The sequence below is a fragment of the Stenella coeruleoalba genome, assembly GCF_951394435.1.
Source record: "Stenella coeruleoalba genome assembly, chromosome: 4".
In the NCBI taxonomy this organism is placed as follows: Eukaryota; Metazoa; Chordata; class Mammalia; order Artiodactyla; family Delphinidae; genus Stenella; species Stenella coeruleoalba.
In genome coordinates, this window is record NC_137149.1 from 143255162 (window position 1) to 143273238 (window position 18077).

Consider the following 18077-nt stretch of genomic DNA (forward strand, 5'->3'; position numbering starts at 1 on the left):
TAGATGCTGGGAATACAACTGTGAATGTAAGGGAGGAAAACCTTTTTCTCTACCCTTCTTAATTTTGGGGGGGCTCATTTATTAATTAAGACAGATTAACAGGGGACTTCCCTGGTGGCGCAGTGGTTAAGAATCCGCCTGCCAATGCAGAGGACACAGGTTTGATCCCTGGTCCAGGAAGGTCCCACATGCTGTGGAGCACCTAAGCCCGTGCGCCACAGCTACTGAGCCTGCGCTCTAGAGCCTGCGAGCCACAACTACTGAAGCCTATGCGCCTAGAGCCCGTGCTCCGCCGCAAGAGAAGCCACCGCAATGAGAAGCCCACGCACTGCGACAAAGAGTAGCCCCCGCTCGCCGCAACTAGAGAAAGCCACGCGCAGCAATGAAGACCCAACGCAGCCAAAAATAAATAAATACATTTAGTAAAAAAAAAAAAAAAAAAAGACAGCAAACTACATTTGCATCCCTTAACTAGGGAAGGGCAACCATCAAGTTTCAAGGAAACATCTGGACTGCGGACGCTGTCCATTAGCCTTGTAACTTTAAAAGGAATTTATCAAATTTAGCAAAACAAGAGACAACTAACCCTGCAATCAGGAGACCAGGAGAAAGGGAGTAAAAGATGGCTCTGGCTGCACACCTAGTCGGGGCTGCGGCACCCAGAACTAGGAAGCTTTGCTCTCCTCTGGGTTTTGTCCCTCCCAGATTTCTGAGCTCAGGAGCAGTCGCTCTGCACTGCAGCTTGAGCCAGTTGCGGAAGACCTAACCAAGCCCAGCCCAAAAGAAGGAACGGCTTCGGGGCTGTTTGTTTCTCTTTGATAAAGGAGCCCTTCCTTGTTCTTGCTTTTACTCTCTCTGGTATTTGATGCAATAACCCCCCAGAAGCGATTTAGAGTGACTGGTAAAACAAAGTATACCAAAACCTCGCAGCAACCAAAAGGATGAAGTTCCTTCTGGACTGCCTCCAGCTTCTGCCCTTACTGCTCATCTGCACCTTAAGAGTCTCTCCTGAAGCTTTTCATTCCGAAGAAGAGAAAAGCAGTCACCGGAGAAATCGTCCTGATTACTGGAGCTGGACACGGAATTGGGAGACTGACTGCCTATGAATTTGCCAAACTTAAATGCAAACTGGTCCTGTGGGATATAGATAAGGTAACAGTGCTTGCTGTGTTTTACTTTCTGGTACCTTTAATCTGTGTTGCATTTTGCTGGCAACAGCCCCCTGCAGCATCTCTATTAAGCATGTAGAAAAAAATTACTAGTTTTGCCATTCTATAGATGGGGGAAAAACATGGATTAATTAATGTGTTGATGATCACATGATAAACGAACATAGAGCATTTGATTCCCAGTTACTGCCCATCACCAATTTGACATTGTAAATTTATCTTCACTTTTGCCCTGAAAATAATTTGTAATCTCTTCCTGAACCTGATTTCACTAATCCTGCTGTCTTTTTTTCTTTCTTTCTTACTTTTCTTTTTTTTTTTTTTTTTTTTTTGGCGGCCCTGTACAGGCATGTGGGATCTTAATTCCCCAACCAGGGATCAAACCCGTGCCCCCTGAATTTGGAATGTGAAGTCTTAACCACTGGACCGCCAGGCAAGTCCCTGATCCCTCTGTCTTAATCATATGGAAAAAGTTAAAGCCGGATACGAGTTCGGATTCTCCTCCTGTTAAGTCGAACGGAGCTCGGTTAGTTCCTGCTAGGGTGGAAATAAATCATATCATGGCTAGTGGTCATGATGGGAAGATCGATCATAGTTGTTCTTGTGTTGTGGTGAGGGTGAAAGACCCGTTTATTAAGAGTACAGATAAGAGGATAATTGGTAGTGTTACTTCATCTGAGATCTTTGTGCTCCTGCTCGTAGGGCCCCAATTAGTGCATATTTTGAGTTGGAGGCACAGTTCAGAGTGTTCAGAGTTACATATATATAAAACGGAATCTCTGTCTTGTACACCTGAAACTAAAACGACATTGTAAATCAACTATACTTCAATAAAATTTTAAAAAAAGAAAAGAAAAAGAAACAGAAATAAGCAAGAGGAAAGCAGTGAATTAAGGCAGCAGTGCCCCTCTAGCTGAAGGAACCTAAAGGAGAAGGAACTTCAAATGGTGGCTTAGAACCCCAGTTTATAAAGCAGCTTCAACAAAGAGTAGTGCGTTTGTAGACAAGAGAGAGGACATGGGAAGCAGGTTTAGGCTTTCAAGGGCAGCAAAATGTGGGAAGTTAAATCCACAGAAAAGAATTAATGGAGTGAGGTTTGGTTGCAGATTCCTCTGGTGTCCACTCTGGGCTTAAAGCATCTGCATCCACGAAAATGAGAAATTATATCCCACCTCCAGGCAGAAAAGGAAAATTTTCTGGGTTTTCTTCTTAATTGCTTTCTGCCCAGAATAATTTTTTAGGTCAAAAACGTTTATATAGTGGTGACATATACTAGTTTCTTTCAAGTGGAACTTACAGAGGAATGATTCTCAAATGTTAGGGTGCACCGGGATCACCTGGTCGGCTTTTTGTAACGTGGATTGATTTCTTGACTCCCCACCCCACCCTGTGAATTTCTGCTCAGTAGGTTGGAAGTGGGGCTTAAGAATCAGTAGGTTGAATAAATGTGTGCATGGTTCTGATGCTGCTGGTCTGGACAGCACACTTGAGACCCTGGGCAGGCCCTGTTTGCAGAGGGGTCCTCCCTGTACCTTCTCCACACCTCCACCACCAACTTCCCCAGATTTTTCTTAATAATGTCATCAGAGACCCAGGTTTCCAAGCATACAGAATAGTCTCAGTTCCTACTGCAGCGCTTCTTCTCGGTCTGTTCAATATTACGAGAGTTTTCTCCATCAGTCTCTTGAGTGTTTGAACATCCTGCGAGCAGAGGCACTGACTGCCTTTTAGTTCTGGACTCTCTTTTCAAGGATGCTTGGGTGAGGAACTGCTTAGGAAAATCTATATACAATCACCCTCCAGAGCAGTGGGAGGAGAGATTGCTGTACAACATAATAAAGATGATGCCTCCCTTTGAGGCAGAGATTGGGCAGGTTTGCCTGCAGCCCAGTAGAGAAGCTTGGGATGTGGCCTGGAGGTTCCTCAGCTGTGCTGTAAATTTGCTGCGTGCACAGCATCCATCTAGGCCCATCCACGATGAAAGGACAGGGGGAACTGACGCTAGCATGGAGCTCATGCTGCCCGCTATGCCACAAGTGAGAACGTGCTTTGCATCTGATCCAAGATGATACTGTTCCGCCAGCATCCAGGAAACAGGGGCAGGCTAACTTGTTAGCTCAGAACTAAAGCAAATCTCAGATCCTTCATAGTTCTTAACATGTACATTCGCAAATGTTTTATACCACACATTGTAAAGGCTTTACTCCCCAGATCTTGATTTTTCAATGTCCTTCACCAGTAAAGGCAGGTAGGGTGTCATGGAGAAATGGTTGGAAAGAACGAGACTGAAAGCGCACGTCTGACAGCAGAGCTGTGTTCGGAGACTAGTGAAGACCCGCCAGAAGGGTGCAGAGGCAGGGCAAAGGCCCCGACAGGCCCAATACAGAGCACTCTGGACCTCAGCAAAGAAGATAAGGGATTATACACATTGGAGAAAAAAGAATTCATGAGCCCAAGAGGTACCTTTAAAAAGGCCAGAGGGGGAGTCAGGTAGGGAAAGGTCTTCTTTAGAGAGGATGCCAGCAGTGAAGTGTAGGCATGCAGAATTAGAGAACCACCATCTGCTACCCACAATGCCACCATTGAGCCAGAAAGAATCCTCACTGGTGGTCAAAGTCTTTGTTAGGGAGCTGGGTATCAGGGACAGACCACTTGGCCTGTGATGATGAAGGAGAAAGGGACCTTTCTCACGGAGACATGCCCAGACACCACTTGAACCAAGTGCCCAAACTGACATTGTGCGTCCTCTAATGGGATGCAGTGGGAGGAACTCTACATCGCCCAGGTGATGTCCTGGACAAAAATGTTCAATCAGAATTGAATCACAAGGAAACAATGAGGCAAATCTAGAATGGGGAACACTGCAGGAGACACCTGGCCTGAAGTTTTCCTAAAAGTCAATGTCTTGAAAGACAAAGAGGGGGAGGGACAGGAGCAGTGTTCTAGATTGAAGATAATATGGGGGGTGATTTTCATTGCCTTGATGATGCTGGTGCTTTCATGCAATATACTCATGTCAGCCCCCATGAAACTGTGCACCTTAGTTTGTACTTTATTGCTTGTCAATCATACCTTGATAAATGTATTTTTTAAAAGAGTCAGGGAAGCTTTTCTAGATTAAAATAGCTGAAACAAAATGATAATGTACGAACATTCATCGAGATCTGAATTTTGAAAATAAATTTAAATATGGCTTTGCAGCGATTGGAGAAATGAATGTTACGTATTAATTAAAAACATATTCCTTCATTACAGTAATGATATTGTGTAGGAGACATTCTCATTTTTAGGATGTTAAACTTGAATATTTAGCAGGTGTCTGAAACTCCCAAATGCTTTAGCAAAACAATTTAAGAGATAAACAAAATGCATATATGGAGAAAAATAATACACTGTGGCCAACATGTCCATTTGACAGTTGGAGGGATAGGTATATAGGTGTCAATTTTACCATTCGTTTCATTTTTCTGTAGGTTTGTAATTATTTTTAAAAAGAGTGTGGAAAAATAGGAGTGTTTGCTTCTTGAGAGATCGATTCCTGGAATTAAGTGAATTGGTGAGTTGGAACAGACTCAGATACAGTCACTTTTTAAAAATATTATACCCTACCATATTGTATGAGTTACTTCGTACAGTAAACTAATGAGGATATATTATTATTAAATTATGTGGAACAATCTCCTTCCCATCTTTGCACCCACTCTCACTCCTCAAAATCAGAACGTTAGAAATGATTTTAACACCGTTTGATGTGTACAGATCGAGCAAAAATATACCGAAGTTCTAGGCATTTCTATAAGTGTATAGTTGATAACATACCTAAAAAAAAATGAAAATGAAAGCTAGAAGTAAGGTTTTGGGGTCAATACTTGCTAAGGTCTCCTTGTCCTCTGAGTTTTTTATAATCTACTAATTCCCTAACATTTCCCTTTTTTGGGAGGCTGATCTAATGCTAATATAACTTACAGAGTAACTGATGTGTGCCCGTTAACGTGGAGAATATACATCTACACTTACTATTAACAACATCGCTGTGACTTTTGACTTATATTTATTTGGCAGATAACTGAGATCGCCCCAAAGCTCAAGCTCATTCCGCTTCCCCCGCACATGGCTTGTCTCTCATCCTTCCATAAATCCTCCTTGTATGGAAGTCTTACGAATCATGCTTTACCTCTTTTGGGACTTTTTTGGGGAGAATATTCTCAAATCAGGAATTAGCACGTCAAGGAGGAGTAAAGGTACAGATCTAAGTATTTTGAAAGAGACAGGCTGTTGTCACAGCCCAGAGAAGTGAGATTCCCTCCGGGTGGCCCCGAGTAAATCACCCCTCTAAGCCTCCCTTTCTACTTCTGTCTATGGGAGACAATTCTTCCTACAACAGAGAATTCTCATAAAGTTTTCATGGGAAGTTTGACTAAAGCATAGAGCAGAAGGTCTAAACTATAGTAAAGTACTCAATAAAGGGTAGCTTTTATTTTAAAATGAGAGCGCAAAGAATACTGGAGGAAAGGCTGATCTAGCGAAAGGATATCCTTTCTCCAAAAACTTTATTTTCCCATCATGAATACAACACTTTCCATTTAAGTTTTTTTGCTCACAGTTGACCCCTCCAAATTGAAATATTTGTGTGGATATGGGATAATTTCTAAGACCCAAAGTTAAGTAAAAAAAGGGGCAGGGGTGTGGTTAGAGAACACTTCTCCTCTCAGTTGTGGTTTAAAAGGCATAATGGACATTCACCTATATGTGCAGAGACCACTTCCAGTATAGACCTAGAGCTGGAAACATTCAGCTGTGACACGTGCTGCAGTGGCCAGTAGAGGACTGAACACCCTGCATTATTTTTCATCTATTCATATCAGTTTGGTTGTTCAAAAGCTTTCCAGCAGATGGTGCTAGACACTATTCGGTGCACAAGTCCTTAGGACAGGAATTTGTGTCCACAATGAAAATAAAAGCCTTACCCTCTCTCCCGAATGGAAGGTCATCCACACTGAAACAGGGCAATAACTGCATTGCTTTAAAAAAAATACATTGAAGTATAGTTGATTTAGAGTGTTTTGATAGTTTCTGGTGTACAGCAAAGTGATTCAGTCATATTTATTATTTTTCATATGTATATATATATACATATGAAATATATATATTTTTTCTTTTTCATATTCATTTCCATAATTGTTTATTCCAGAATATTGAATATAGTTCCCTGTGCCATACTGTATGTCCTTGTTGCTTCTCTATTTTATATACACTAGTTTGTATATGCTAATACCAAACTCCTAATTTATTCCTTTCCCACGCAATTTAACGTGCGGTAAACATAAGTATGTTTTCTATGTCAGTGAGTTTATTTCTGTTTTGGAAATAAGTTCATTTGTATCATACTTTAGATTCCACATATGAGTGATATCATGTGATATATGTCTTTCTCTGCCTGACTCACCTCACTTAGTATTATAATCTCTAGGTCCATCCAAGTTGTTGAAAATGGCATAATTTCATTCTTTTTTATGGCAGAGTAGTATTCCACTGTATTATATGTACCATATCTTCTTTATCCATTCATCTATCAAGGGACATTTAGGTTTCTTCCATGTTCTGGCTCTTGTGAATAGTGCTGGTATGAACAGAAGGGTGCATGTATCCTTCAGAACTATAGATTTGTCCAGATATATGCCCAGGAGTGAGATTCCTGGATAATATTTTTAGTTTTTTAAAGAATCTCCCTTGTGTTCTTCATAGTGGCTGTAACAATTTACATTCCCACCAACAGTATAGGAGGCTTCGCTTTTCTCCATACTCTCTCCAACATTTATTATTTGTAGACTTTGATGATGGCCATCATGCTGCTATAAATGCCATTATTTCATTCTTTTTTATGACTGGGTAATATTCCATTGTGTGTGTGTGTGTGTGTGTGTGTGTGTGTGTGTGTATGTATATATACACACCACATCTTCTTTATCCATTCATCTGTTGATGGATGGTCCCATCCAGTCTTAACTGGCTCAGATCGAACTAGACACTGCTGACTCCAAGTCCCTGGAAAATCACTGGGGCCAACATCTTACTGTTTGTGGAGGACATGCAAGTCTTAGAACGACCTTGATCAGTGAAAGCAGGTGAAATAGATTAAAGCCACGGTTTCAGAAAGACACCTCTTCTTTCCTGGCAAGGACTTGATCAGTGAGAAACCCTGAACTCTTTGCTACAGCCCTCCCAGTGTCCTTTCTGTCTATAAAAGAGCTCTCCTCTCCATCTGTGCTGGGGACTTGCACATGGCTTGCCATGGTGGCAGATCCCAAACGGCAATTCTGTGAGAACCAACCCGTCTTTTCTGGAGAAACATCTGGCCATCTATTTGTTTCAGGTTAGCAAGAGGGAGCTTTAAAATGGCACACTGAGGCTTAAAAGCCAACACCAGTAGGGGACCCACATTTTCTCTTATTGTATTCTCTGAAACAAATTGCAAAGCCCCACTCATCTCAAGGGGGCTGTAAAGGTATATGTATATGTAAAGGTATATATGTAAAAGGTATATACCTTTTACCTACATAAAAGGTATATGTAGAGGTAAAAAAAAATGATGTTAACCACAATTCTTGAGTCCAATTAGACACTCATGAAATTTACATTAATGCTGAGGGCTAGAAATAAAACTTTCCAAATACAACTTATAAATACATAAACATAGAAACTGTTAATAATTTTGGCTCAATTTGATAGCAGTTGTTCAATAAGTTCATAAAAGATATTTCTTTTAAGTAAAATAAGCCTTAAAACAGTTTTCATTAGGAGAATTATAAAGCATTATATTATTATGAAATTTTTGTGATTCGTCAGAAAAAATCACGGAGTGTGATGTCTAAACACAATGGAATGAAAGAAGAAAAATCTCTTAACTGAGAAAGGCTTCTGTGGATGAGGATCTAGGAGCTACGTAAATGACTGGAGTGACGTGCTGAAGACCAGAGGTGGGTGGAGGTAAGTCCCGACCGGAAACACACAGTCACACACACAGACACATTTCGTGCTTTGCGTGGTTCTTTTTTTTTTTTTTAATTTATTTTATTTTTTTATTTTTGTCTGTGCTGGGTCTTCGTTTCTCTGTGAGGGCTTTCTCTAGTTGTGGCAAGCAGGGGCCACTCTTCATCGCGGTGCGCGGGCCTCTCACTATCGCGGCCTCTCTTGTTGCGGAGCACAGGTTCCAGACGCGCAGGCTCAGTAGTTGTGGCTCATGGGCCTAGTTGCTCCGCGGCATGTGGGATCCTCCCAGACCAGGGCTCGAACCCCTGTCCCCTGCATTGGCAGGCAGATTCTCAACCACTGTGCCACCAGATAAGCCCCCTGGCAGGAGTTCTTTAGACCCAACCAAGTTGTCAGTTACTTGCCGCGCAGTCTTAATTTGGATGTTCGGTGGTCGTCTGGGTGGATCTTTTCAAGTCCAAAGAGAGAGAGCAATAGGAGAATGAGAAAGACTGAGGGGGAAAAGCCTTGGCCTCAGTGCGCTTCTTCACGGCCAGAGAACTGGTCTCTGCCAGATCCTGCAGGCGACATCAGCTGCCCCTTAACGGGCTACTCGAATCTACGTGGCTCAGGATAAGGCCCAGCCGCCCTTCAGAGGGGAGCCATAGCCCAGTAGGCGGATCGAGATTATGGCCTTGGAGGCCCCGCATTGGGTGCCAGGAAAGATGTTGCAGGAAAGAGAGTGGGGTGCGAGAGGATGGTCACATCCCAAGCCATGTCCGAGTCCCTGGGATGGCCGCCAAGTGTGGGTTCTTGGCTTCGTGCAGGCAAGAATTCAAGAGCAAGACGTAGTAAAGTGAAAGAAGGTTTATTCAGGGAGATACACGGTCCATAGACAGAGTGTGGGCCATCTTGGAAGGCAGGAGGCCGCGTGGTTCTGATATGTACAAAATTCTGTCACTCTGGTTAGTTAAAGAACACATCCCCCAGTGGATCAAATGTCATCAATAGTTAACCAGGGTGTATTAACCATATTTCCATAAAGTGTAAACTATCTGGACACAGAGGGTGGGGTCCCCAGCCAGAGAGGATTGCTGCCAGGCCTTGAAAGCTCATGAAATTGGTTCTGCTGGGTTTCAAATCTGCCCTAGCGACGCGGTGCTGCCACACCCGGGTCTTCTCTCCAGCACACATTGTCTAACAGCGACTCTCCTAATTTCAGCTATTTTTGCAATCTGGATAGGCTGAGGATCTCCAAAATCATCAAATCCTGCTTTTATTTTATTTTATTTACTTATTTATTTTCTGACTGGTCCCCTTAATCGATCTCCCTCCTCTCACGTTTTTCTGTAAGCAGCAAGAAGGAACCAGGCCACACCCTCAACCCATTGCTTGGAAATCTCAGCCAGATATCCAGGCGATTCCCTCTCAAGTTCTGCTTTCCACACAGCTGTAGGACACAATTCAGCCGTCTTCTTCTCCCGCGATATACCAAGAATCACCTTTCTTCCAGTTTCAAGTCACACGTTCCTCATTTCCACCTGAGTTCTCACCAAAGCACCTTTAAAATTCACGTTTCTGCCAATATTCTCCCTAGGACAGTATGTGTATTCTCAAAGGCTAAAGGTATTCGTCATGAGCTGCCTGTTGGGCTGGTTAATGACATTGTCATACCATATGGGTTAGAACACAGAGGACTAACAATACTAGTAGGGAAAACCAGAATCCTGATGAAATGCCTTCAAGGGCCAATCATTCCATACAGTTGAATCTCCTAGGATAGGTGATTTGAAGAATCGATGTCTGTCTCCTCCTCACGCTTGGACTCAGAGCAGTCGGACATCAGACCTTATCACTCAGTTGACACTTTTCAGAAATTTCATAAGTGATCTGGAAGTCAAGTCACTTGACTTCAGTTCTTCTTTACTTTTCTTTGCTTATTGACTCTGTTCTTGGCCACGAGATTGACAAGAATCAACTGTGATTTTATACCAGTTCCCTGCTTGCCAGGAGTCACGTGAACAAGAACTTTTCCCGTTAGAATTCTGTGGCCTTAAAGGGGGGGGTTACAGAGGAGGGGCCAGAGCAGGGGCCCTAGGACAGTGGTGTGGGATGCAGTGACAGAGGTTCAATCTAATGCCCACAGGACTTGCAGCTGGACTGATTGGTTGGGATTAAGGAATGAGAATTCAAAGATTCTTCCAAGGATTTCTGCATTTGCACTTGGGCAAATGATAGTTCCATTACTGAGATGTGGAGAGTAGGAAATGAGTTGTTTTCTGAATTGCAGAGAAGGTTGCTGGAAAATAAGAGATACATTTTACCTATTAAGGGAAAAATCATTTCAAAGATGCTGAGACAAGACAGTGTGGGGAATTGCTGTTGTTCATTACTGTATTCCCATCTCCTATAATGGTCCTAGTTATTAATTAATAAGCGCTCAATAAATATCTGTGGTACTCATTAACTAGCTAACTAATTCTAGAATATGCAAATCTTATACGTCAAAACCATGGTCTAGTGCACACGTTGTTAATTGATTTTGTCTGCTTGGTGCACTTGTAAGGCCAACACTCTCTTTCCTTTCCTGTAAGGTGTGACTAAGCCCTTAGCTCTCATCACAACAGATAAAAAGTAAAATCATCATTTATCTTCCAATCACTGCCACTTCCACTCTCCAGTGCAGACTTTATTTATGCAAAGGAGAATATTACTGATGTGAGAAAAAACATGCTGGTAACTTGGTCTTGGACAGGGCTGTGACCTGCCTAAAGATGGGGTAGGGCTGAGGACTGGAAAGGGCGAGGTCATTCTAATCTCTGCTGCACTGAAGCCGTGGGGCACAAGCAGGAAGCAGAGTCAGCGGACGCTCAGAGGACACTGTACTGTGTGCACCGCTACCCCCTGGCCCCGGGGTTCCTGCTTCATTCTACACCACCCTGGACGCTCTTTTCAGGCTGGAAACCTGAACCATAATCAGCACACCTGTCTCCTGGGCTGGGACTTTGCACAGTTTTTCTTCTGTGTGTCAGGCAGGTCCAGAGCTGGTCTGTGTACACTTTCCCCTCTGGGATGAGGGGCCCTCCAACCCTGGACTAGGGACCCACTTGATCTGTGGGTGCAGGGAACATAGGATGGACTCAGCCAGACCCCTGAACCTGAGGGGTGCAGGCCCCTCCACATGCCCAGGGTGCCAGAGATTGTGCCCGGGAAGAGCAGGGGAGCCCGAGGGTCTGGCATCACACCTCCGCAGGGAAGAAGCCTTTCAGATTTCAGTTCCTTATCAGTGAAGATGGGGTTAAGTGGCCTTGAGAGGATCATGAGAAGATCACAGAGGTGCAGCGGAGACCTTGTTATCACCAGGGCCAACGGTGCCTGACCTAATCAGAGCAGACCCTCCCCTCCTTTCCCCTCCCCTGCCCTCTGCTCCCTTCTGGGCAGCAGGTCTGAATACCCTCTTCCCTCACAGGACCCCATTCCCCAGGGGGAGGAGCCACGGTCTTTAGGGTGGGACCCCAATAGCTCCATCCCCCTCTTGGGGGTGTATATAAGCCCGGGTCACATCCTGGACCACACTATCTGGTGGGAGAGCAGCCTGAGGACCCGGCCCTGTGAACCAGGAAAGAACCGCAGCCCCAGATAAGTGGGGATCCAGGAGGGGGCACAACTGGGGGCTTCCTGATCCCCTGCGCTGGGCCCAGCCTAGGGATCCACCTCCAAGGGAATCCAGACTTGGGTTTGGCTTATGTAAGAACACATCCTTTATTAGGTTTCCCAGTCCCTCAGCGGGCCTCGTCCTAGGTCACCTAAATGTTGCTGAGAGCGCAGATGCCCAGTTCCTACCCTGTCCGGGGCCCAAGGATGGAGAGACTGATATCTTTTGTGACAAAAGAAGCTGGTCTGAAGCCACTGTGGGATCCCCCTCCGGGATGTCTCTGTCAGAGGCAGTTTGTGGTGTCGAACAAAATTTCAGAAACCCAGACCTGATTGAATTAGAGATGTTTATTTGGGGGTTGTTAGAACTGCAGCCCTGGAGCCCCAGATGCACTTGAATTGTCATCCCCAGGCTACAAAATGGGGAAGGCTTATAATGGCAGAAAACTTTCAAGATTACATAAATTGGTTATCAAGAATTAGGATTGGAGCTGGCAAGAAGTAAAGGTGCTTGTTAAGCAAGGAAGGGTTGGCTGGGGTCGAGACGATTACATAGTTGGTGGGTGGCTGTGATAGTGAAACCGCAAGGTTGCCACTAGAGCTGTTAGCAGACACTCTTGAAAACGGCTGGTGGTGTCCTTGAGTTTGAACCATTTCCGAAAACTCAAGTTCTCAGTGATGAGGGGAGGTATTTGAAACCACAACGACAATGGCCACCTTGGTCCACTTTGATTTTTAAATGACTTTAAATCCATCACCAGTGTGTAGGTGGGGAGGAGAGTGATTAGAGCTGTGGGACCCAGTATGAACTTGATCTTCCTCAACTTCATCACTGCCTGCTTGCAGACACAGAGAGTACAAGTAAGTTGCCCAAAGTCACTCAGCTCCTAAGGGAGACCAGAAACCTGGCCAGGGTTTTAGTCATTCGACAGCTTAGCCGGGGACTGAGGTGATATTTGGAGATGCCATCATGGTGGGATAACACGGAGTTGACAGTCACGTGTGGGAGGCAGATTTCCAAAACCTGGGTAAATTTACAACAGCCAGAGTGGAAAGAATTCCTGATCCTGTCCTTACAGCTCTGGCACATTTTGTTCGGGGAGGTGAGCCCTCATGGAGTCGGGAAGCTGGGATCTGGAGGAAGGGACAAGTGAGCTCTGAGCTGGGCAGCACAGGAGACAAGTGAGGGCTCTGCTTGTACAAAGGCGCTGGGGCCAGAGGGGGCTGAACCTGCAGGAAGAGGGCAGGAGGTTGAGCGCTGCAGAGGGCTCGGTGCTGGGGGAAGCTGGAGCTGAGGGAAGGACGCAGTTCCTGTGCAGGGAACAGCAGTCCTGCAGCAGAGGGTGTGATTAGATCCTGGCGTGGTGGGAGGAGACTGGAGGGGCCCAGCAGGTGGTGGTGGGCTGGGTGGTCAGAGGCTGGTGCAGGCACCCAGGGGAACATGTAGGGGCTTGGGCCAGGTTGTCACTGGGGACAACAGAAGGTGTGTTCTTCGACCACAGCATCCTGAGCATGGCAAGTCTGGGGTTTTGTTAGCTGAGTACCATGAGAACCTCCGTGTGCCAGGCCTGCTGCTAGGCACATTTCCCCTCCTCTGTAAATCCTTTCTGAGCTGTCACAGGTCACAGGGCCATAGATGGAAGAGCCAGGATTGCAGCCCAGGCAGCCTGGCTCAGAGTCTCTGCTCGCTCACCCGACCAGGCTTCCTCTCCTTCTGGCTCCACTACCCTGTCTGTGGTCTTTTACAGAGCTCTGCCAATCAGACGAGGCACAAAGAACAATCTCTCTTGTTTTTCACACTGATGTCTCTGAATTATTAAAAATGATCTGCTTTGACTTCATAATTGGCCATCTGTTAATCTTCTTCACCCATTTTTGTATCCTGATTGTTCATTATGTTTGCTTGAATTGCTTGATATAAGCTAATTAAATGCTTGAAGCAATCATGTAGTTTTCTGATTTTCAAAACTTTGCCTCCTCGGCCAAACAGATTGAACGTATTTCTCTATAATTTATTTCTATAGTCTGTGGTTTTATGGTCACTTCTGCTTTTATTAGACATGCACATAGAAAACTGCTTAAGCCTGTAACCCTGCACCACCACCCAGATGAAGAAATAGATTGTTACCAGCACCCCTAGAGCCTTCTCACCTTCCTCCCACTCACTAGCCCATCCCTCCTCCCCCAATACGAGCACTAATGCTGAGGTCTAGCACCATGAAGTCATTTTTCCCGCACACACGATGTGTATCCTTTTGTGCCGGGCTTTTTGTCGCACCATGTTACATCTTTGAGATTCATTTCAGGTTTGGGGTGAAGAGTACTTAGGGTCCACCCAATGCTGATTAATGTCCCACTGTATGAATAGATGGTAATTCATTTACCATCTAATGTTGTGGAACTTTGGGGTTATTTCCAGTTTGGACTTGTGGAAAGTGTTCCACTGATCCTTCGTAAATGTAGTTTTGTGCAGTTTGTAGCCCTCCTAGTTTATACTCTGAATGGCTACACAGCCTGAGTGACATAACTGAGTGTATGTTCTAAGATAGTTAATAATGCAAAATAGTTTTCAAAAGTGGTTATGCCCGGGGCTTCCCTGGTGGCGCAGTGGTTGGGGGTCCGCCTGCCGATGCAGGGGGCGCAGGTTCATGCCCCAGTCCGGGAGGATCCCGCGTGCCGCGGAGCGGCTGGGCCCGTGAGCCGTGGCCACTGGGCCTGCGCATCCGGAGCCTGTGCTCCGCAACGGGAGAGGCCACAGCAGTGAGAGGCCCGCGTACCGCAAAAAAAAATTTGCACATGGCAAAGCATAGTGGAAAGTGATGGGGAGTGTCACCCAATTTGCCATACCCAGTAATGATTTACATAGCATTTACATTGTATGAAGTATTGTAAGTAATCTAGGGGTGATTTGAAGTATACAGGAGGATGTGCATAGGTTATAGTATGCCATTTTATATAAGGGACTTGAGATCTGTGGATTTTTTGTATCCTCGAGGGTGTTGGAACCAGTCTCCCTGCAGACACCAAGGAACGTCTGTATATATGAGAGCTCTCTCTAGTATGCATGCAACTTTGCTGTAAATCTAAAACTATGGTAAAACAACAAAGTTATTTAAATACTATATGAAAGAGCGACGCCGCGATGGTCTGTGGCTCTTATGTGCCAGGCAGGAAACAACACACATCATGTCTGCACTCATGTTATCGGCTAGTTCTAGTGACATGACACCACTTGTTTGCAATGTGGCTGGGATCCTTGGGAGCCACCTTGCATGCAGGCTACTATATCCTTGAAAGAAAAGGAGAAAGAAAGAAGGAAGAAGGCAGCCTGTGGGGGGGTCCCAGTGTGTGGAAACCTTTCCTCCTTCACGGCTCCCTCCCACTGGTGTAGGTCCCGTCCCTATTCTTTTGTCTCTGTTTTTTCTTTTTTCTTTTGCCCTACCCAGGTACATGGGGGGGGTTCTTGCCTTTTGGGAGGTCTGAGGTCTTCTGCCAGCGTTCAGTAGGTGTTCTGTAGGAGTTGTTCCACGTGTAGATGTATTTCTGATGTATTTGTGGAGAGGAAGGTGATCTCCGCGTCTTACTCCTCCACCGTCTTGAAGGTCTTCTCTAAACCTTTTGAATTGCTGGTGGCATCAGCTTCCCCTTTTTGTTTGTTCTTTTACTATGGGATGAGTATTTGGTTTTAATTTAAATACTCTGAGATACAAAATATGACTCATTCCCTATCACAGTTCATGTCACACGAGATTCCTTAAGACAGGAACCCCGTCAGTATGATACTGAATCCTGAAAGGCTGGCCCTGCTTTGTACGGTACAGTGTAATTCAACAGGATGGGACCAGCCTACCTGCTAGATGCTAATTAACCTAAAGAGCTCATTGTTATGCATTGAATCTCCTTTGGACCCATTGCTTTTAAGAATTACCATCGTCTTCCCTACAAGACTACTTCAGAAGTTGTCTGGCTTTTACCCTTACGCCTCCTGTGTAAAAACTGAAACTGTTCTAAATTTATCAGTGATTAGTTTCTCAGCCAAGGAATATTTTTTATGTATGTTGCTCTCTGAGGCACTTTACAGTCTTGAGCTCTGGTTGCTCCAACTTGTTTTAGCAAGTTGCTCTTCCTCTCCTTCCCCTTCCTGCATATGCCTGCAAAGGCACGCAGCAAACTTCTAATATGTAGTGTGAAACATATATATGTATGTGTGTACGTATGGGCACACACAGGCATGTCTCTGTGCGTTTATACATATGCACACGTACATTAGCTATAAATTCATCTAAAAATGCCTATACCTCTTTCCTGCAGAAGTGAGATTTAGAGGGAGCAGGTCTATGTGTGCCATTTTGTTTTGTAAACCCTTTTTTAAAACAAAACACAACACTAAAATGTATTTACTTTCTTTGCCATTTGAAAACAACTTTTTAAAGAGAAAAGGCCAAGTTATTTTTGTTGCAGGAGAATGGGGTGAGAGAGGATGGTCATGTCCCAGGTCTCAGGTGAGTCCCTGGGACGGGCTGCCAAGTGAGGGTCCTTGGCTTCCTGTGGGAAATAATTCAAGAGCAAGCCATATTAAGTGAAAGCAGGTTTATTTAGAGATACACACTTCATAGGTAGAATGCAGTCCATATCAGAAGGCAGGAACAGCCCTGGGAGATAAACGTTTCAAAGACAGAATGCAGTCTGTCTCAGATGGTGTGAGCAGCCCCGAAATGATATACAGTGGTTAGTTTTTATGGGCTGGATAATTTCATATCTAATAAGTAGGAGGATTATACCAACTATTCTGGGGAAGCGGGCATTTCCAGGAATTGGGACACCATCCACTTTTTGGCCTTTTATGGTCAGCCTCTGAACTGTCATGGCACCTGTGGGTGTGTCATTTTGAAACCATGCAACTCAGATTGGGACTTGGACCCGCAGGCCAGGACTTGAACCCAGCCAAAACCCAGATCAGGACTTGACCCCCTGTCTTTTAATTGAGATCACATACCGGGTCTCAGGACTTAATGAAGCTTAGGTTCTTGGTGTCTTGTTGCAGAAAGAATTCAGTGAGAGACCAAGCGAAGGTAAGAAGTGGATTTATTTAGAGAGATACACATTCCATGGACAGAATGCGGTCTGTCTCAAAAGGCAAGAACAACACTAGGAGAAACACACTCCACAGACGGAGTGTGGGCCATCTCGGAAGGTGAGAGGCCCCAAAGTATGGGGTGGCTAGTTTTTATGGGCTGGGTAATTTCATAGGCTAATGAGTGGGAGGAGTATTCCAACTGTTTTGGAGAAGGGGGTGGAGATTTCCAGGAATTGGACCAACGCCCACTTTTTGAGCTTTTATGGTCAGCCTCGGAACGTGGCACCTGTGGTTGTGTCATTTAACATCTGCTAATGTATTACAATGAGCATATAATGAGGCCCAAGGTCCACTGGAAGTTAAATCTTTCACCATCTTGATGCCAAAAGCTCAGCTTCTCTGTATATCGGTGCTGAATCCAATCTCAGAGAAAGAGTTTTGGGTGAAGTAGAAAAGGAGAGCTTTAGTTCTTTGTGAGGCAAAGGGGGACACAGCAGGCTCCTACCTCGAAAAACTATGTGTCCCCACTTGGAGAGGTTAGTGAGAAGTTTTATAGTAATGGTTCAAAGGGCGTGTGATCAGCTTGTGGACATTCTTCTGATTGGTTGGTGGTGAGGTAAGTAGGAGTCAGCATCATCAACCTTCAGGTTCCCTGGGGTCTACATGCTTGTGGGCAGCATACCATCGTTGTTAAATTTTCCCACCTGGAGGGGGTTTCAGTATCTGCAAAACAGCTCAAAGATATTGTTGTGTGTATCCATTGATGGGAAACCAGGACCTTGCACCAAGGCTGCACTACTGTTTCTCTTGACTGTTTCTCCCTGGTCTCGCATCCCCTCCTTTCTCTAACAATTGTTTGAATCTGCCGGTTGGAACTCAGGGAAGGTCATGGAGGCAGATCATGGAGGCCCTGCTCAGTATCAATCTTGGACCTAGTTGGTTCTACCCAGTTTTTGTCATGTCCTCAACAGCTATGTCATTCTTTTAAAGGATGTACCCTATCCCATTCCCTCCTGTTTCAATTTAGCATATGCTAATGTATCACAATGAGCATATAATGAGGCTCAAAGTCTACTGGAAGTTGAATCTTCAGCCATCTTGGGCCCAGTAGGTTCTAACCAGTTTTTGTTGTATGCTCAATGGCTATGTCATTCTTATAAAGGTTGTGCCCTGCCCCCTTCCCTCCTGTCTCATTTTGATACAATTAT

The 18077-nt window shown here is 44.8% G+C and overlaps 1 long non-coding RNA gene across 2 annotated transcripts in view; it reads left to right on the forward strand.

The window, feature by feature from the left end:
• LOC307185373 overlaps window positions 1-18077 on the forward strand; it is a 42358-nt gene that overhangs the window by 3067 nt on the left and 21214 nt on the right. Inside the window, exons 1-3 of one of the 2 annotated variants that reach the window (XR_013828028.1) lie at window positions 1020-1152; window positions 1517-1695; window positions 8016-8156. This is a non-coding gene — a long non-coding RNA (uncharacterized lncRNA). Of the gene's footprint in view, window positions 1-1019; window positions 1153-1516; window positions 1696-8015; window positions 8157-18077 lie in introns of those variants that run through there. The other variant, XR_013828027.1, reaches the window with a different exon arrangement.